Source organism: Enoplosus armatus, chromosome 12, assembly GCF_043641665.1.
Source record: "Enoplosus armatus isolate fEnoArm2 chromosome 12, fEnoArm2.hap1, whole genome shotgun sequence".
Classification (NCBI taxonomy): domain Eukaryota; kingdom Metazoa; phylum Chordata; class Actinopteri; order Centrarchiformes; family Enoplosidae; genus Enoplosus; species Enoplosus armatus.
In genome coordinates this window covers 19851297-19872758 of record NC_092191.1, presented here as the reverse complement: position 1 = coordinate 19872758, position 21462 = coordinate 19851297, and the positions used below count along the sequence as shown (strand labels likewise).

At 43.8% G+C, this 21462-nt stretch overlaps 1 pseudogene; it reads left to right on the top strand.

The window, feature by feature from the left end:
• The first annotated feature begins 2109 nt into the window (after positions 1–2109).
• Positions 2110–19648, top strand: LOC139294621 (piggyBac transposable element-derived protein 3-like; annotated as a pseudogene).
• Positions 19649–21462: the final 1814 nt, after the last annotated feature.

The window sequence follows — 21462 nt, the reverse complement described above, 5'->3', positions numbered from 1 at the left end:
GTGTCTGACTGCATATAGTTTTACAGCAAAATGAGCAACTTTTGTCCTTGAATTCATAATGCCCGGAGCTGTCTGAATATATTTCTGCAAATATGGAGTGTTATTGTGCACAAACTGAAACACACTGGGCCTGTGCTTTTTGTGCCTTGAAGAAGAGGTGCCAACGGTGGCGTATTTGACAGCTTTTCTGAGGTGCAAAATGTGTCTGCCTGCACTGGTTTGGTCATTTTGTGGCAAACAAAGACAGGTGCCGAAACTGGTGTTCCTATAGATCCCTTAAAACTGATCACGTCTTAGCGCAAACACAGACAAACACATCTATTTAAAAGTGCTATAACGTAACACATATATACACCCTGAAAACCCCTGCATTCTCATTTAAGTGATAAAAGCTCTTCATTGAACATAATTCATATATTATAAGGGTAATTGTAGCCTGGAGGAAGGGTAGAGAATTGGGCTAATGACTAATGACTGGAGGGTCGATAATTTGAACTGGACTTACTGGGAAAATCTGGGTGGGGGATGTGAATGAAAAATACCCTTCCTTTTCTTTCTTCGTTAATAGTTACTCCCAAAGTGCCCTTGAACAAGCTTTAGTTCCGTTCAACCTGGAGAAACTAGGTTACAGGTATGAAACAAAACATGGCCGTACGCTTTGCTGGTCCTAGAAGAGTTATTTTGTCTTCCTGTAGCTGATTACACAGTACGACACAGTCCAAATGCCAACCCTGTCTCGTAGGCATTACATGTATATAGTGCTCATTTGTTTTCAGGAAACGTAATTGCTGTCTGGATTATGTTCACAGGCAACGTTTTTTTTCCAGAAAGAAGGAACTGCTAAAAAAAAATTTCTTGTAGAAATGTCTCCCAATGCGAGTGTGTGAGGGCTGTCCAAGGGTGCATGCGCAAGAAGCATGCAGCGGGGCTTAGGCAGCAAAAGCACTTAACAAAGGTTAACCCTTGTGCCCTCCTCGGGCATATTTGTACATTTTTCTCAACTTTTTTTTTTCATTTGGTGATCATGTTGACTGTGTTACAGCTTTTGGCATGAATTTTTGCAAGAACTTTTCTTTTTAGTAAAATTTTTGAAATCCAATGTCTTTTACTCTTACATGTCTTTTATACTCTCTTGATGCATTTTGCACCCTCTGGACACCTTCGTGGCAAAAATGTACATGCACACAAAAACTGCTATTAAATCATCATACATCAATATTACTGTTTTTTTTTTCATAAATCACTTAAACAACTTCAAACTTGCTCAAAACTACCAAACATTCAATAATTTTCAGGATTTTAACCCTTTAAATGCCTGTTTAATTATTTGAATTATTAATTATTTATTACAAAAAAACACAAAAAATTAATTATTTTCCATATAATAAATAGTAGAGGGATGGGACATTGGTGGTGATTAGAGTCTTGGATATGTCAAAGATTAGCAACAAAATTGATTTGATTGCATTAGAATTTTTTATGTAGTGTCAGATACTCCCTCTGGACACCTTCGTGGCCAAAAGTGCCTCATTGACTTCCATTAAAACCACATTTTTTAATCTCACTGCCATTACAGTATAAAACCATGCATTCTGTAATGTCAGCATTTCATTTTGAAGAAAAGTAGTGATATTTGACATTTTTACTGTATTCCACTATATTCAACCGTTTTCCCATTGCAGGCCGATCCATGAAATTCTTGTATTTTTGCCAGTTGTATTATGGAGCCGTGTGACTACCAGGGGGCCCCAAGAGTTTATATTTTTTTTGGTGTGTGTGTGTGCGTGTGTGCATGCGTGTGTGTGTGTGTGTGTGTGTGTGTGTGTGTGTATGTGTGAGAGAGAGTGTGTGTGTATGAATCTGTAAGCACGCACTGATCATTTCAGGGGTGAAAAAAGGGCATCTTTTGAGGGATGTGTTTCATGTGTCTTTGAAGAGGTGCTTGAGTAAAAACATGGCCTCTTGCCTTTGCTGTACTCCAAAACAAAAATAACTATTAGTGTGTTTATGCACCTGGCTGCTTTCACAGCCAAAGATAAACATGCAGCTTGGCTGAAGGGTCATTTCATTTGTAAGGAGAAAGACCTGGAGCAAAGAGAAGGAACAAAAATGAAGAGGCATTTCAGTGCAGAAGAGGCTTTAGAAATGGTCATGCAGCCTTTATCTGCCAGCGAGCTGCAGGACTCATCTGAAGAAGACACAAGCTTCGATGGGGAGTCTGACACGGAATGCTCACTAGAGTCCTCCACTTCTGTGAGGGCCTCTGACGCTTGCTCTGAAAGTGGAGAGGACACTGAGGATCCTGCCCATCCTAACAGTGAGTGGACAGCGAAGAACGGGCAAGTCTGGTCTCCATCTCATGCCAAGACGCTGCGCTACATTCAGGCACCCACCGGCATGATGCCAGGGCCCACGAGATATGCCATATCATCCTATCATGGCATCCTCTTTTGACCTTTTGGTCTCCTGACATGATCCAGCTGATTTTGCAAATGACAAACCTACACGGGAGGCGTTCAGTGTCAGGATGGAGTGATGTGGATGCCCAAGAGATTCGAGCGTATATGGGACTTCTCATCCTGGCAGGTGTGTGGCCAGAGTGGGAGACCAGTCTTCAGGGCCACCATGTCCCACAAACGATTTCAAATGATAAGCGCCAGCCTTCGATTCGATGACCGTCTCACCCGTCCTTCTCGACACAAGGAGGATAAGCTTTCTGCTTTCCGGAATATGTGGGACAAGTGGACACAGCGCCTCCCACTCCTGTTCAATCCAGGGGACGACATCTGTGTTGATGAGCAGCTCGTACCCTTCAGAGGCCGCTGCAAACTCCGGCAGTACATGCCCAGCAAGCCAGCCAAGTACGGGCTGAAAATCTGGGTCACCGCAGATGTCGCCACATCACATGCCTGGAGGTGCCAGGTATATACTGGAAAAGCCGCTGGTGGAGCTCCGGAGATGGGCCAGGGAAAGCGAGTCATCCTGGACATGACTGAGGGGCTCAAGGGTGTCACACTTACTTGTGACAATTTTTTCACTTGGACAACCTTGACAAGGTATGTTGTATGCTTTTATTACTATATGAATTGATTCCAGACTTAGTCTATTTATTCTCACTGATTTCATGTGTTTGTTTGAGATATGTATTTATTATGATTGCTTATCATTCATTAGACCTATTTCTTGCATTTATATAAAGAATGAATTATATAAAATACTTGTGAATGATGAGGACATTTATTTATTTAGATTCTTTTTCTTTCTTGGTCGTTTGTAGGTGGTCAGCACCTACAGTTGTAGGAGGCGGACCCCTCGGTGGCCTCTTGTCCTCTTCTTCAAGTGCATCGAAGTCTCTGCCTTCAATGCTTTCGTGCTGTTCACTGCAGTGGATCCCTCCTGGAACCAGCAAAGAACATACAGACGGAGGTTGTTCTTAGAGGAGCTGGGGAAATCCATGGTGACCTCAGAGGTCGCGCGGAGAAAGCACCCCCCGCGTACAGCAGCTGCTGCTGCCATGGTGGTGGAGTTACAGACCACTGTTGCTGCCCTCACAGAAACCACCGACACCGCCATTGCCACCGCTGCCACCAGCTCGACCAGGAGGAGAGGTGTGTGCTGGTTGTGCACAGGCCTAAAAAAGAGGTCTTCTACCACCTGCACCAAGTGTAACAGGTGCATTTGTAGAGAGCACCAGGTCACATGCTGCAGGACCTGCTGGTCTGCAGCTGGAAATGAACTAAACTAAAACACACACACACCCTCTCTCAAGTCATTTATCTGTTGTTGCAGTTTGCACAATAAATGTTCACATTGATGAATCAGATGTTGATTTAAAAATTATTTCACTCACACACACACAAAAAAAACTCTTGGGGCCACCTGGTAGTCACACGGCTCCGTAATATAACTGGCAAAAATACAAGAATTTCATGGATCGGCCTGCAATGGGAAAATGGTTGAATATGGTGGAATACAGTAAAAATGTCAAATATCACTACTTTTCTTCAAAATGAAATGCTGACATTACAGAATGCATGGTTTTATACTGTAATGGCAGTGAGATTAAAAAATGTGGTTTTAATGGAAGTCAATGAGGCACTTTTGGCCACGAAGGTGTCCCAGAGGGAGTATCTAACACTACATAAAAAATACTAATGCAATCAAATCAATTTTGTTGCTAATCTTTGACATATCCAAGACTCTAATCACCACCAATGTCCCATCCCTCTACTATTTATTATATGGAAAATAATTAATTTTTTGTGTTTTTTTAAGATAAATAATTAATAATTCAAATAATTAAACAGGCATTTAAAGGGTTAAAATCCTGAATATTATTGAATATTTGATCATTTTGATCAGGGCTGAAGTTGATTAAGGGATTCAAGCAAAAAAAAACAGAAAAAAATATTGATGTATGAGGATTTTATTGCACATTTTGTGCGTGTACATTTTTGGCCACGAAGGTGTCCAGAGGGAGTATCTGACACTCCATAAAAAAATACTAATGCAATCAAATAAATTTTGTTGCTAATCTTTGACATATCCAAGACTCTAATCACCACCAAAGCCCCATCCCTCTATGTATATTTTTTATTTTTATTTTCTATTTTGTATTTTTATATTTGTACATACTTTTAGTTCTAAATTATGCTACTTTACTCTTGAATGGGAGCGCCGGTACCGACAATTTCCCTCCGGGGATCAATAATAATTTCTGATTCTGGTTCTGATTCTGATATTTATTATATGTAAAATAATAAAATTTTTGTGTTTTTTTGTAATAAATAATGAAATAATTCAAATAATTAAACTGGCATTTAAAGGGTTAAAATCCTGAAAATGATTGAATGTTTGGTAGTTTTGAGCAGGGTGGAAGTTGTTTAACAGATTTATGAAAAAACAATCTGAAAAAAATATTGATGTATGATGATTTAATAGCAGTTTTTGTGTGCGTGTACATCTTTGCCACGAAGGTGTCCAGAGGGTAGTAAATTTGAGGAGGGCACAAGGGTTAAGGTTAGTGAAAGAAAAGGTTTTCATTAAATGTGAATGGTAAGGCGACATGTTGCGTCCCGTGCCTTGACTCACTTTTGACTCACTGATTCACTGACTTTTTCACTCTTTAATCGTAACCCAGTGCTTTTAGTTGCCTAAACATAACTCTAAAAAGTTGAATCGTGCTTTAGTTGCTAGGAGCAACGTATGTCAGAAAACATTCTTCAGATGCATTCAGCGTGCAACATTTCGCGACGCAACTTGACATGCAACTCGCGAAAATCCGGGCGCCATTGCGGCTCCTTCAAAAACCTATTTGCTGTTGAAAAGCACGTGAACATAATTTGAGGTGACAGGGTTGCACACACACATTACAGAGCATGCAAGTGATCGTGAGTACGCACACAGCGATACACACTCCCACACGAGAGCAGCTGCTCCAGGTGTGTTGTAAGTCTTGTCAGTCACTCTGCCTCGCTTCAGCGCAGCAGCCCAGTTGAGGAGGAGATGTGGTAATGAGCTGCCAGCAGTGGAACCGAACAGTGCACCGGATCTGCAACATGGAACGCACCTTTGACTTTTACACCTTTGACTTTTACATGCAGACTGACTGCGATCCCAGTAATCGTTACTAACGTGTGAAAAACCAACACCAGACTAACCACATCTTGTTTTTGAGCTCCTTTTGTCACACTAGACGCCACTTTACAACCTGCGTGCTGTGATTGCATGTATGTATGACTGAATAAACGCAAAGACAGTAATCCTGATGAAACACGTGTGTGACAGTGCCCGGGAGGCTGGCCAATAGAGAGATGTCACAGGAGCCAGCTGTGATTGGTCCCTTTAATTAGAAGAGTTCCAAATCACCAGCAATGCGTCAAATGCTGTTTCATTTTCCAACCCGTATTTGAGGTATACGAGATGCTGTGTGTGTGTGTGTGTGTGTGATTGACAGCTCTCTTACTCTGCATATTGACTTTGCAGCTTCCCTTCCCTCTCTAGGTCTCTTCAGCTCAGGGTCATGTGGTCCCGTAAGCCGGGGGGGGGGGGAGTTGTACTTCCGTGCTCTCTGTATTTCGTGTGCCGCTCAGCCCTGCCGCCTTCTGCCGCTGCTGATTAGCTGATCTGAGTACCATCAAAGTAGAGCGCATCCTGTTGACTGACAGAGAGAGAGAGGGAAGAGGGGCAATGGAGACAGGGGGGGGGGGGGTGGAGAGAACCGAAGAGCTGCACCAGTTACAGGACAGATGGAAGCCTGTAGCTCCTTTCTGGCCTCCTTCAATACTTCCTCAGTCTGCTTACTGTGTCTTACCCTTCAGTATCTTTATATTTTCCAGTATCTTTATACTTTTATTGCTCCACTCTGGTTCTGCTGCCTCTGCTGCCTCACTTTGGGTGGCGAGCTAGCAGGTGAATCCTCGGATTTGTTCACACATTGGTTGCACAAAGGGGACCTTTGTTCATGCTATTGTGTGACTTCCTAAAGCAACCAGCGATGTGATTTAGGTGTGTGTCACAGTGTCATAGAGTGAGATTGCGTGACGTAAACCTAAATGAAGCACGTACTTATTGAACTGCTTGTTTGATCGGCTTGTTTACACACATATGTAGTGTTTACAGTAATGTTAAGTTGATGTTCCAGTATCAGGTGTCTGCAACTGGTCGGTGCTGTTCAGGCAGCAGGTAGTTCATGGGGCTGAGAAGAAGGAGAAAGGAGTGGGGAGGAGAGCGGGTTCACAGGGATCGAGCGTAATGGCTTAACTGATCTTGTCTTCTCTAAACTTATTGTCACAGTTTGCTTCCTGCTTCCATTTATGTTTTATTGTATTACTTACCCCTCCTGGCTGCTGTATTTAGTCTGTGTGTTTCCCTCTCCCCAGGGCCACTTCGTTGTATGTTGTTGCTGTGTGTTACTTGTCTTGGCTCCCTGTTTCCCCACGCGTTTCCAGTGTTTCCAGCGTTCCCAGTGTCTATTCCCCGTGTGCCTTTTGCTACCCTGTGTACGTCGTGAGGAAAACCCAGAACGTGTTGGACAGATTTATTCCCTCTCACTAACCCACGTCGCTTATAAGGAGGGGAAATATAATAAATATAATATTACTACTCTGTGATTCACTTCAGTAAAAAAAAAAAAACAGTCCAAGGTGAGCCCATATGTTTTATAGGCGCAGCTTTGGCTCATTGACAAAGGCAAGTTTAATAAGACCATTATGAGCGTGTGTCCTGACCCATCTCAGTTGGTATGCAGAGCACACCACGGCACACAGTAGCAGCTCTGACAGTCAAACTAATAAAAGTGCACTAGATGGGTTCCTGCCTTCTTTTGAATGGACAAAATGTACACGCAGCCCCGTCCACACAGGGTGTTTTTCCCTCAAAGGAAGAGCAGCCACTGTGCAGAGAGAAAGAAAAAAAGAAGAAAGAAATCCAGTGCTTGGTGGCAGATGGTGACTATTGCACAGTCATTTGTGTAAAAATCCGTGATGCAAAGTGAAAACGGAGGAGTTACATTTGCGAACGCGACAATGGGGTGACTTTCAGGAGTGAAGCCACCGCGTTACCTGCTGCCTCCCTGCTCACGCTGCGTGCTGGTGACACAAAGCCATGCCTCTTCACAGCTAATGAGGCTCTGCAGCTGTCCACCAGCAGCGCTACTTCAGAGCGGGACAGGAGTGAGAGGCAAACACCGTGAGGCATTCACAACACCCCTAATTGAGGATCACGTCTACAAGCAGTAGCGAAGCAGCAACATTTCCTTTTTTAAAAAAAAAAAAAAAGCTTTGTTATATGTTTGTTTCGGACAACTTACTCTAAGCAACAATATATACATGAAGGACGGCATTACGCTGTTGTGTTTGAGTGATTGCCATGAAATGTGTTACAGACACTCAATTCAATTCAATGTTCTTTATATATAACGCCAAATCACGACAGATGTCCTCTCATGACGCTTTACATATAGAGCAGGTCTGTTCCCCACAGGATCAATTGTAATAACTTCGGTGATCCTCTGACGAGTGTAAATTATTAGTATATAAGTGCGCTAACATGATAAACCAACACGGTAAACGTGATACCTGCTAAACATCAGCATGTTAATATTGTCGCTGTGGGCATGCTGACATTTGCATTTACCTCAAAGCAGCGCTGTACACATTCACTGAGCTGCTTTTTTTTTTTTTTTTTTGGGCAGAATGAGCCTAAAATATTCTTCCTTATCGTGACACTGTCACAAAAAGTTGTAGATGGTAACACCACGTCGTTTTTAAGGTCGCATCAAGTGATCAGAGCACAAAAAGCAAAAAACAATGACCACAATGTGGCACAACTTTAAGTACGTAATTCCAAAGTTTGCTGTACTGAAGCATTCAATAGCAACTTGTATTCTGTTACAACTGTATGACGTCCACTGAGCGTTTGAACTCAGAGGAAACCTTCTCCATCCTCCAGTGGACTTTTTCCCTCTTTTCTCCTCCACGGCCCCACAGTTCTGTATTAAAATGCATGGCCAGCTGGGGTTCCCATTCTCACCATGCCCTTGCTTGCAGAGAGGTGCGAGCAGATGATGGAGGTGACACAGTTTGTATGTGTTTGTGTTGTGTGTGTGTGTGTGTGTGTGTGTGTGTCATAATTCCAAGGAAAATCCTTAGGAGTAGGGAGGAGGACTTTTGAGAGGCTTAAGAGTGTTTTAAGCGGAGGAGAAAATGGCGGGAAGACAAAGAGGAAGGAGAAATATTCTCCAAACGCTGAATGACAGTGAGTTAATGAAATGCTACAGATTAGATCGTGCAGGGATAACGTTTATGGTCGATCTCATTCGGGATTCGCTCACATCTCCCACCCGACAGCAGTAACCCTGTAACGCCAGGAATGAAAGCGATCACAACGCTAAGACATTTGGCAGCTGTAAAAATGCAACAGTGCAGCAGCGATTGGCTGGGGTCTGTCGCAAACCCTCCATCAGCAGAGGGATCACGCAAACAATTACGGCGCTTTCACGGTCTCACGTTGTGACAGTTCATTTCATTCCCACTGGATGTCCACACCTTGCAGGCTCACAAAAGGGCATTTATAGACATAGTGGGCCTCCCTGGTGCTGTTGGCGTGATTGATGGGACGCACATTATCGCACCATCAGACAATGAAGACATTTTTGTCAACAGAAAGAGGCACCGCAGCATCAGTGCTCAAATTGTTTACAGTGCGGACTACAAGATTTTAGACACTGTTGCAAAATGGCCAGGCTCAACACATGACGCCATGTGACCACGAAACCCCCAACAAGCTCCTTACACCTTACCTCCATCCAGACTGGAGGTAAGGTGACAGTGTATGCAACATCTGCAAAGCCAGACCGATCTCAGAACCTCTCGAGGACCATCATGGTGATGGTGATGAAGACGAGGGCGATAGATGAAGAGAGTCACCCTCCACAGGGGAGGAACTAGTCGAAGAGGGGGCTTCCTCTCAGAGCCTAATTTACAAATGTGCATTTCAGGCAAGTTGCAGTCAATGTAACATAAAAACTGGTGGCTGTATTGAAACCGACATACCATACAGTTTACCTGGACGTACATTAGAAAGCATGTTCTCATAAAGACAATATATCTCTTTGACACGTTTGTGGTACTCGTCCTGTAACCATGGGACTCTTTCGTGCTGTCTGAGGACGTCCGGCTGAGGGGTCGCACACCTGCAACGTTGAAGGCACCGGTAACTCTGATGGCTCTGTGCTGCAGAATAAGGCAAAAAAAAACAAAAAACACTATAATTTAATTCTTGTTTTGTTTGTATTAGTTTTCATGTATTTCACAGAATACCACCATGGCAATGAGCATGTAGCTATACAAGAGGAAAAATGGCCTATACCTTAAATAAAACCGTATTGGTTCATGAAAACCAGCCTTCCTTTGTCGCATTTCCATCAGCTGAATCACTGAACTGTCTGTGCCTTCCTTCAGCCCGGTGATGCTTCTACTTCTGTCTGTCCAAGGACATTAAATAGAGTCTCTGCTACTTGAGACAGCTGTTCAGAAGGTGCCTCCTCCCTAAAGACAATCCACTTTATGGGATTCTGTGATTAGGCCTATCAAGAATGTTCCTAAATCACTCCCTAGGCAAGGACTCCTCTCTAGAAATGTTTCGGCTAAGTTCGGAGCGCTCTGACAGTATGCTCAGAATGTATGTGGATACAGACCCTGGAGTCTAAAGCCCCAGAGGGGGAGCTGCAGCTCCTTGCCTGAGGGCCACTCCTCCGACCGCATAGTGTCAACCACGATCCATCAGTGTGTTCCTCCCCAGCCGTGAGTGACACGCTGCTGGCTGGTTAATCAGTGACCCATCCTGTCAGTCACAACTGCCTGGGGGGGGGGGGGGATGCATTGAGACTCCGGATACGTTCCTGAGTCCCACACAATAGTAAAAATGTGTATTCTTCTTCCCTGATAGTAGGTGCAATGGATGGCATGTGCTGATAACAAGATGTTTGTGTCGTGCAGCTGCAGGAGAGTCTGAAAGCGGGGCCAAATGGGAGCCACAAGGTATTTCTGACAGAGAAAATTTAGGCGATTCTCCTCTCCATCGATGTGTCGCTCCACTTGTGCCACCATTCCATTTCCTGACTCACTTGGATGGTTACAGGTTATTTAATGAAAACATGCATTTTGGTGAAAGGCAACTGCATTTCGTACTGTGTACAGTTTGTCATCCTTATTAACAGCCTGGAACAATAGGTTGGTGTTTCTGGGTCTGCAGAACATCAGAAGCGGAACTCTTCATATTTGAGTCAGGTTGCTCCGAACAGATAGATCTTTTCAGTCTTTGATTACGCTGGGAGAACCACAGGGCTCCGTCTTTGGACTTTCTTGGACATTCTTTTCCCCCTGAAGACAGTTATGTATGACATTTCTTTTCATTGCTGGACGATAACACGCAGTTGCATATTTTGGTCAAGCCCAGTTATGGAACAGGCTGGCCTCTGGGCATGTGTTTACAACAGGATAGCTAATAATAATAATAATACTGGACAGATTACCTCAGATTACTTTCAATTGTAACGTATCTCCCCTCACATGCCAAAACTTGTTTTCTACAAAATCTGTGCATTGCAAATAAACTACGATTTAGGCATAGCAACTAAAAAATGTTACGCTTAATAAAAAGGCGAATGGTAAATGGGGGTCCGCGGCAGGATGCAAACTGGTCTCCTGCAGGAAATCAGATGTGCTACGTGCCCATTCACCACCCTGGCCTTCACAACCTTGCCACATGTTACATGCTACATGTACATACAGGGCGCACTGCTCAGCATTAGCACTGAACTTTGGAACTGCTCACAAACCGAGAGGTGCTGAATCGCCCAATGTGGCCGTAGTTCCCAGAGATACTGGGCTGAATCTGTTTTTGGATGAAAACCTTTCTGTTCATGCTTGTCCTATTTAGAGACAATTGCAAAAGAGAAATCAGTACTAAATTGCAGTTATCGAAAGATAATTCCTTTCATTTTCAATGGACTCCTGTAATCCTCTGGATACTTGTTTTCATACATTTGCATTTGCCCATGTTTCAGCATATTATTGGCTGTCTTTTAGAATTGATTTAAAGAAATGACACGTACATATTGTTAATTGCACTGAATGTCCTGGCCCCGAGATACCTTTCTGAGCGTTTGGTCGTTCCTCTGAAGTGGCGAGCCTTGGCTCAGGTCTCATCTCTGTGAGGTCTACAGGCCTGGCACTTCTTCCTGTGTTCAACAACGTCCTCAGTCTTTTCTACTGCGTCCTCATGAGATGCAATGTGTGGCGCAGCTATGCTCGCTGAATCAGTGTCAACCACTCATTTTTAATCATTGTGCAGTGTGTGCCTGCGAGTCCAGCATCTGTAAAGCATTACAGAGCCACGAGAAAACCCCCCCCCCCTGCTGCCGCGTTGTTGCCGCCTGTGTTTGATTGGATGGAACATCGGCAGACATTCGAAGGCACATGTGATGTCTAACATCAGCAATAACACACCTGCCACCATTAGGATTCACAGGCTTACCCCAGCAATCAAGAGATCAATTGGATAAAAAGGAGGGGAAAATCACGGCGGACCCAATGAGGAACAGTTAACAAAATGAGAAAGCCATCACCGCGCTGGGCACAGAAAGGCAGTAAATGAAATTCCTCTACTTGACTAATTAGCTATTTTGTTCTGCTAATGAGAGGCCAGGAGATTCTCTTTAACTTGGCCCTCACAAACACAAGGTGGGCAATCTGAAGGTCGCTGATGGAGGCTATCAGGAGAGGGATGATTTTGTCTCAGGTGACTGCATGGGACAATATTAGTATTGTATCAGTGCGAATGAAACGGTTCACTTAATGTACAGGTCTACGGGGAGGGTGAAGATAAGCTTCCCTCGTGTGAATTAGCGAGATACTGTGTGTTGCAGGCTGTGTGACTGTACTCCTACTGCTGAACGATTAAGAAGTCTCATCCCCCTGTGCCACAGTGTGCTGCTGGTTCATTCGGACTCTGTAGGTTAGATTAAAATGGCAGACGCGACATTTGAGGAAACCTACATTGTGTTAATCTCCAGCAGGAACGGTTCCAATTTTGTTAACACGCTAGTTTCCATATCTCGCTGCCACGATGATATTACTACCTGTTATCCACTGATCGGGTGCTGGCAGCTGCTTCTATATGAGCGGAGGGCAGGCAGGGTGACACTAATGCTTTCCTTTCGAGGACCAATGAGTGTTCGCTGCCTCTGATATACCGTCATGGGACGGCAGTAGCATACAAAGCATGGCTGAAAGGTGAAATTTGAGTCTAGTAAAGTGACGTCCAAGCCTCATCTGGACTGAGGTGCCACAGATTAGACCCTGAAACGTTGAAATAAGTGTTTGATGGAAAGAAAATCAAGCAAGTGACGAGCGGGAAAAGACAGACAGGGGGAGCGCGTGGAATGGGTTTCACCACATATCAGCGTGTCCTGTGGCTTCATCCAATACACTTCTCTTCTACCGCTGTATGGGTATTGACTCCTGCATAAAAAGGCAGTTTAGAATGACTCCACTACATAGCAACGTCTCCACTCTCATGCCTGATGTTAAAGACGCTAAGTGTCTTTATTTAGTGTTTGCATGATGGTGGTGGAGACTGCTCTCTTGCACATTGCTCAAAATCTCCTCTATACCTCCTCTATAGGTGTTCATTTGGGTTGAGATCTGGTTGCTGTGATGGCCATATCTCATAATTCACATTTCTCATCATACTGTTCAGTGACCCCTCGTGTCCTGTATGGAAGCGTCTGCATTTGTCAGGCTTCTCCACTCATTTATTCAGGTTTTTCCTTCCATTTGCCAGCTCTCTGTACAGGATTTGAACAAGTCTTTTTACTTTTGATGTATGCCGTAGGCTAGTGCAGCCACTCCGTACAGTAGATTGCGTACAATATAGTACTGATTCTTTCCCCCATTACACAATGCACTGATGGAGAGGCTGAAGTAATAATCCTAAACAAAGAGAGTGGACTGGCTTTTTTCTACTGCTTCTAGTGGCATAAAGGCACTATGCAGTGAAGCAACTTCTGTATTACGTATGAGTACATTTTATAGACGTGCCTATTGTGCTGTGGATTATTGCGCTGTCCTGTCTGAAAATATTGTTCACTTTCAGAGCTGAACTTACAAGGCAAGCGTGGCCGCTGAGAAGCCGAACAGCGTCCAGGCAGCAAAAGCCCTGTAATTGTTTCACTTTCAGTTACCGTTCCCTCTTGCCTTCCCCGGCACGAGCGTAAACTTCCCAACCTGACTTTGTGCCTGAAGGCTCACAGAGGGGAATGTGGCAGGAATACAGACTGAGCTTTCCAGCATGTCTCAATATATAAAAAAATAAGAACCTCAGAGCGAGTTGTCGTTAGTTACTGAATTGAGCACCCCGGCCGCCTTTTTTGAACAACATGCCATTGATGTGGCAAATGAGCGTATGTGACCTTGAGGTCAAAGTTGTCTCTGAGTATTGAAAAAATGAACAGGAAGAGTTGAAACGCTGACCTCTTAAATACCAAAGAAGCTTTCAGAGCCATTAGCTGTTATTCTATTGAGTAGTCAAAAGATAGCGGCAGCGCATTGTACATTCAAATATCCAGACGTATTGTATATTAGCCACGGTCTTTATGGAAAAGATGGAAAACTTCTTTCTATAGGAGGATTGCAGGGATTGACTGAGTGGATTAAAACGTCATTCCTTTTCTTTACATTCGTGTATCTCATTTCCTATTTGAATACATTATTTTCAGTTGCACAGTTACAGCAACATGGCTCAGATGGTCCAAACTGAAATATCTCAACAACGAATGAATGGACTGCCATGAAATTTTGTCATGGTTCTCAGAGGATGACACCTACTGAGGTTGACATTTTTCGTAAAATATCTCAACAGCTATTGGATGGATTGTCGTGGAATTTGCTACAGATATCCAAGGCCCCTGGAGGATGAATTCCAATGACTTTGGTGATCCTCTGACTTCCCCTCTAGCGCCCACCAGATTGCTTGTCGTCTACGATATGGATTGGCATACAATTTTGTTCAGACATTCATGGTTCCCAGACGATGTATTATTTTGTCTTTGGTGATGCCCTGAATTTTCATCTAGTGCCATCACCAGGTCAAAAAAAGCCCCCTGAAGTTCTCAAAGCCCATAATGGACCCTTCAAATTGAGATAAACATTCACTTGTTATCCTAGAATTCTAAGAAAACCACAAAATAGTCTTATTTTCTTTTGACAACCAGTACATTTTTACTATTTTCTGCTTAAAGAATTACTTAAACAATTAATGATTTTTGAACAATTAATAGTTAACCCTTAACCTCTATATCAAGTATCCGCCTGGCAGTAAGTGGCAGCCACTATGTATTCATAACACGCCCACATCAGGAGTGCCGCACATTGGGGGGCTATGTGGACGAGCGCAAAAAAGAGATTCCCTTAAAGTCGGAGTGAAAACAAACTGCATACATACTGTTGTCCACCGATTGCGCCAGTTCACTGCGATGCCTGACAGTCATGCTGCGATTATGAAACAAAGAACAGCACAACTTTATAATGTCAGAGGTGAGCGGGTCCTTGAAGCATACCCAGACCTGCAAACCCAGCACTGCAACAATACCTGCAGCACAGCACGGCCTTCGCAGAAAATTGAGTGTGAGAGTTTGTTCTGGGGAAAGTAAATTAGGTGCAAAATGCAGTCAATTTCGTTACAATGAAGTGTGGAGATCCCAGACCCTGCTGAACACCATCGCGTTGTTATGGACAGCTTGTTGTGTTGTTGTTGGGGGGGGGGGGGGGTTGACAGAATCATTGCACATTAAGCATTGTATTTCTCTGCTCTTGCTCTTTAGAATCTGACCGTTTCTACTTGTTGCCAATTGTCCCTCTGAATAGATCTTCCCTCTGAAATATCTCAGATCTGCAGAGAAAGTCAAAGAGAGTCAGGTGTGTTCCATGTGGCAACTCACCAGCCTTTTAACTTTAATAAAGAGTAACAGCCCTGTCGATAATACTTGGCTTGTTTGATGTGTTGCGTCCTAAATTATTGTTTTGTAAATATGCTGTTATGCCGAAGGGAAGCGATGTGGTTCCTTTCAAGAAAAACGCTATACACTATTTTATTTTCTCATAAATTTGTGACTTTATTTTCAGAGAATATTTGAGTTTTTTTTTTTACGATATATACTTTGTGGTGTGTTTTTTTCCCCACATTTTATGTTTTGAACTTGCATTGTGTTTGCAAAAACGCTATGCTAATGTGTTTGTATTGCAGCAATGCCTTTCGACACATTGGTAGTTACACACATTCACAACGGGGAGCTTCCCAGTGTAACAACAGCTGCGGCTGGAGCGGACATAAGGGCTTAAGTGTCCCTCATTCTGCTTGTCAAATCATACTTTTGATTTGCAGTTCAGATATGCATTCTTCTTTAGAGTTAATAGTGTAAGCCAAAGCAATGCATGAACATGTAGCGGACGCGAGGCAGCACGACTGGTTCATCGCGTGCGTTAGATGTTGTTATCTTCGAGTATGCAAAGAAGAAATGATTCCTCCAATTCCCCAGACGGAGGTTGCACAACGTGTAATTTGCGAACCTGGTTGCTTCGGCGTACTTCAAATATGTGCAAATATATAATGTTGTGGTGAGTACGGGTTTGACATTTCTCTGCTTATCTAGAAATTCGGAATTCCACCTCAGCAATTCTACTGATTCACGGCTGACGTGAACACGATAATCCTAGAAAATGTCATATGATGGAATAACTGACAGCCGTGGCAGCGGGCCTGCCTTTCTCCATCTGCAAACTTCAGTGTTATTGTGCTGCAGCAGTTTCATCATTGCTGATATTGCTTTAGTTTCCTGGCTGGTGTGTGTGGAAGCCTGACACGTATGACAGCAGACCGAGGCACAAACATAACACATAATACTATTTGCAGACTATGCAGATAATCCACAAAGTCATTACATCTTCACAGTAAGGGGGTTCCTTGTAACAATCTCCACTCCCCTCTTCCTAGCATGTAAAACTCTCATGGCCGCAGCCTGGTAATGGCTCGTCGTGGGATCTTCGACATGAAGTAGTGGAGCTACTACAGTCCCATCAGAACACAAGACTTACTGCAGCATTTCTCAATTATAAAATCAATAAGAACATGTGTGTTCACAGAGCGAGCTGTTCCCATATGATTATACAGCCTAATTGAATTTTTTAACATGGATAATATGATTATGATTATGGAGAGCAAATGTGAAGAGCCCAAATCCTGCCAGGCTATAAAGCTGTAGGGGGAACTGTTGGTAATGACATGAAGCCTGATTACCGGGTGTTCTTCCCCTCCCGGTTCACACTGAAGAGGCAATCAGCATCAACACTTTAAAAGGTTTTGTTCAAAATAATTGTGGACAGTGATTATTTGACAGAGTACATGTCAGACAAAGTAAAGATTTTTATATAAGTGTATCTATATGTATCCGAATGTCAACCAAACTCCCCAAGCTATCCAATCGCAAGGCTCCAGTTCCAGTCCAGCCTGCGCTCATCATTTCTTTCTAACTGGTATGATCGCTTTAACCTCCTAAGACCCAAGCTCTATCTTAATTTCTCTTTGCTATTTGGGCTTATTGGGCCCTGATAAGTATAAAAACTAAGCATCATCTGTTGACATGATGAGGTTCCACATACGGGGACAATTTTGAATTTCCATATAAGCAGAATTAAGTATTATGGTATAACCCAAAATGTGATGTCCACGCATGTGGATGCCAGGTCTTAGGAGGTTAAATCACACCAGTGGAAATTTGAACTTTTGTTTTTACTGTTCAAATTCAAAATGTACAGTCACACGCAACAGTTTACACGCGCAAAAGACCGTCCGGCAGAGGGCACTCTCAAGATTCACTATCAGCTTGAACTACTGATCCATTAGTTAAACTAAGCTAATAAATATACAGCTCTGGAAAAAATTAACAGACCACTCCACTTTTTTCTTCACTCAGCATCTCTACAGCATGTCTGTTGAACACAAGCACACAAACAAATCTTGTTTAATGAGGAAAAGTATAAAAATGTGATGTGATCTTGCAATAGGACCAGCTGGATGGCTGGAGAGGCCTCCAAGCCACAGTGTCTCGCACCCACTGTGAAATTCAGTGGAGGACCGGTGACGATCTGAGGACGCTTCAGAAAGGCTGGAATCGGGCAGATTTGTCTTTGTGGAGGACGCATGAATCAAGCCACGTACAAGGTTATCCTGGAAGAAACTTGCTTCCTCCTGCTCTGACAATGTTCCCCGACTCTGAGGATTGGTTTTTTCCAGCAGGACCATGCTCCATGCCTCACAGCCAGGCCAATGGAGATGTGGATGGAGGACCACCAGATCAAGACCCTGTCATGGCCAGCCCAATATCCAGACCTGAACTCCATTGAAAACCTCTGGAACATGATCAAGAGGAAGATGGGTGGTCACAAGCCATCAAACAAAGCCGACCTGCTTGAATTTTTGCGCCAGGGGTGTCATTAAGTCGCCCAACAGCAATGTGACTAAAAATCATGGTTATTCCACCAAATATTGATTTCTGAACTCTTCCTAAGTTAAAACATTAGTATTGTGTTGTTTAAAAATTAAGATGAACTCCTTGTTGTTTTGACCAATTGTCATGTTTTTCAAATAAATGCTCGAAATAACAATATTTTTGATTTGGAATTTGGAAGAAATGTTGTCAGTAGTTTGTAGAATAAAACAATAACGTTCAATTTACTCAAACAGTTACCTGTAAATAGTAAAAGCAGAGAAACTGAGAATGTTGCAGTCTGTCTCGTAATTTTTTTTCCAGAGCTGTAAATGGAGAACATGACCAAGCAAAGCTGTGCTGATCAGATACCCATGGAAGTATATATATCATGGAAGTTAAAAGACACACCTCTCTCTTGAAGCCGGTCTGCTTGTCTCTTTCTTGGACCACCGGGCCATCAGATCTGTCACATATTATATTAAATGTGCCTGACATCAACCAAATAAACACACGAGAGTTGTTTCCCTCGTAAGGAAGCGATTGTAATGGAGTTAATGGGTTTGGCTGTAACGTGAACACTGACAAAAAAAATAAAAGCATCTGTCTGCAAAGCCAGACAGAAAAAACAACGAGTGACTTTTATGATGTCTCTAATATGCATAACAACAAATCCAAGGAAAGGTGGCTGTCAAATAAAGCATTACCATAAATCACAGCTTTGTCTGGGCCTCCATGCTTCGCAAGCGGACTGTTCAGGCCTTGAATAAAAAAACAGAGGTTTCGTGGATACTTCACGTGGGCTACATCAATCAACCTTGCTTGTCAGGCCGACCGTGTGTCGCAGTCAGCCCCCAGTGCACACGTGCCTTACGTGGACTGGGTGGCGTGGCTGAGAAAGTGGGTGATGGTGTGGAAATGGTGTAGTCTACAGTCTGCCTGTGGAAAGGAATATCACGTCTCTTACAGGTGCAGTCACACCAGAGTCAGCCAGAGTCGAGACAGGCAGGGTTGCAGGCACATGCATGTTATCGCATACTGTACTGTCTTTACTGTTACGCCTGGGGCATTATCTGCCATGCCCTCTAGTCCTGTACCCCCCTGACCTACTGTCACCCCCTGTGTGGGTGTGTGTGTGTGTGTGTGTGTGTCTGATTGCGTGAGTGGAGACAGGTGCACTGGAGTCAGAGCCACACCAGCTGCACCTCATCTCAATAATCAAGACCTCTACAAATCCTCAGCCCTGCCTCTTGTGCACTGCCAGATTGGAGACTCTGCTACTTGTTAGTGTTTGCTGCCCTTCGAGCCTCTTTATCTTTGTTTATATGTTGTTTCTTTTTTTTTGCTGTTGTTGCTTCTTGCTCCTGTTGTTGAGACTCATGTTCTCCGTTTTCCCTCGCAGCCCAGCCCGCTCTGACTCCGGTCCCTGTTCTCTTCCACCTCGTGTGGTCATGCCATGCTCTTCAGCCCTGCCCTGCTCGCTCAGTCCCCCTGGACCTCACTCTGTGCCTGCTCCCTCTGCCCCCGGTCTGCCCCTGCCCCGGCCTCGGCCTCAGTCCTGGGCTCACAGCTCTTGCAGCCCTGCTTCGTGCTCAGCAATAAATATTTTTTGAACTTAATTCTGGGTCTTGTCTGTGTTTGCACTTGGGTTCACTTGTCCCGCAGACCTCGTAACACCTAACTGTCTATCCCTGCTCTTGCATTCACTGCCAGACGTGCAGCATCCCTCCCATTATGCAGACCACGGTTACACAAACAAGAGGGGCATCACATTTCTCTTAGCCACCTTGCTTTCCTCAAGTAGACGGTGGGGCAAGAAGCTGGCCGTCATACTGGATGGATTGGGGTGACAAGCCAATGCCTTTTCTCACTTATTTAAAGAAAATCTTTAGAGAAGAAATAGATTTTTTTTTTTTTTGTTGCCACGAGTGGTTTGGCTCTAGGCATGACAATGTCGGTCCAGGAAAGACTGGAAATGGGGAACGCCTGGCTCAAAATACACCTACCAGCAAAAACAAAGTGTAAAAATGTCAAGTTATGGTCTTATGGTGGTAAATGCACCCGACTATTTCTTGGCTATTTCTTTTGTATTCTGTATAAGCAAGATATGATGTTAATTAGTGTGCTAATAGGTGGATTCTGTTGCCTTTGGACAGAGCCAGGCAAGCTACTAGCAGTCTTGGGGTTAGGGTTAGTGCTAAGCTAAGCGGCTGTGGTGATGCACTGCCAATGCATCCCACCATACCACCAGCAGTATTCAATCAGCAACAGATGTCCGAGACCAGATACGCTCGTCAGATAATCGACTTCAACATAGGGTGCATCTTGTGCGTCCTTTCTTCCCTCTCCTGTGCTGCGTTTAGTGAACACAGGTGTGCTTGGGGGAGATGAGGAAAGAGAAATGAGGTGCGCCTAAAAGATTGACTGAAGCAACAACGACAATGGATGAATTGATCCAAAGGAGTTGGGACGATAGGATCAAGTCATCCATTGGTCAACCGATGGATGAATTGATCCAAAGGAGTTGGGACGATAGGATCAAGTCATCCATTGGTCAACCGATGGATGACTTGAGGACAGTTTTAATAACCATGATGATCAATCACTCGGGTGTTTGAGGTCTTGGTTTACTTACTTTTCTGTGTTTTTATGTTAACGTGAATTTAGTTGCTTGTTTCTGGATCGGTAGGGGCTCTTCAGGGACATCTTTTGACTAAATGAGGAGTAGCATTCAGGGTCGGGGGGGAAAAATTGATTCCCAATAAGAAGAATCGCAATTCTTATCTTTTTATAGCAGCTACTAACAGGCAGCAACATATACCGCATGCCAGTGCTTGCGGATGCCTATGAAAGGATGCAAGTCTCATCTGAACCGTGGTGGGTTCGACTTGTTCCCCCACAGTGTCACTTGCCTGGACTGCATTGTGGGACAGGGCCTGGTCTTCTTGCATCGCCAACCGTACATCACGTAGGTTAATTTAGGTATTTAGGTTAACATATAATCGCAGACAGAAACTAAACCGAAACACTTCAGTCATGAGGGTCATTACGTATTCGTTTCCCTCCTCCTACTCTTTCTTTCCTTCTCTGGCACCCGCCCTTGACACATCAAAGTAAATAAGACCAATCAAAAGGACAAATGACAGCCATGAGACTGAAGCCAAAGTGTAATTCAATTGAATTTCATCTTTAATGGGACCAGGGCATCCCGCAGAGTTCAATCTGAGTGAGCCATGAAATCCTGCTGGTTGTTTGCCTCAGCACAACAAACTACCACTCGTCCTTCATTAAATGTTATGGCTGCACCTGTAGTTCGGTGCCTCTATCTCCTGAGGCTATATCAACATTTACTCAAGCAAGACTCCATCCAGAATCCCAGCAGTGATGACGCTTGCTGATAAGGTTTTAAGATGTAT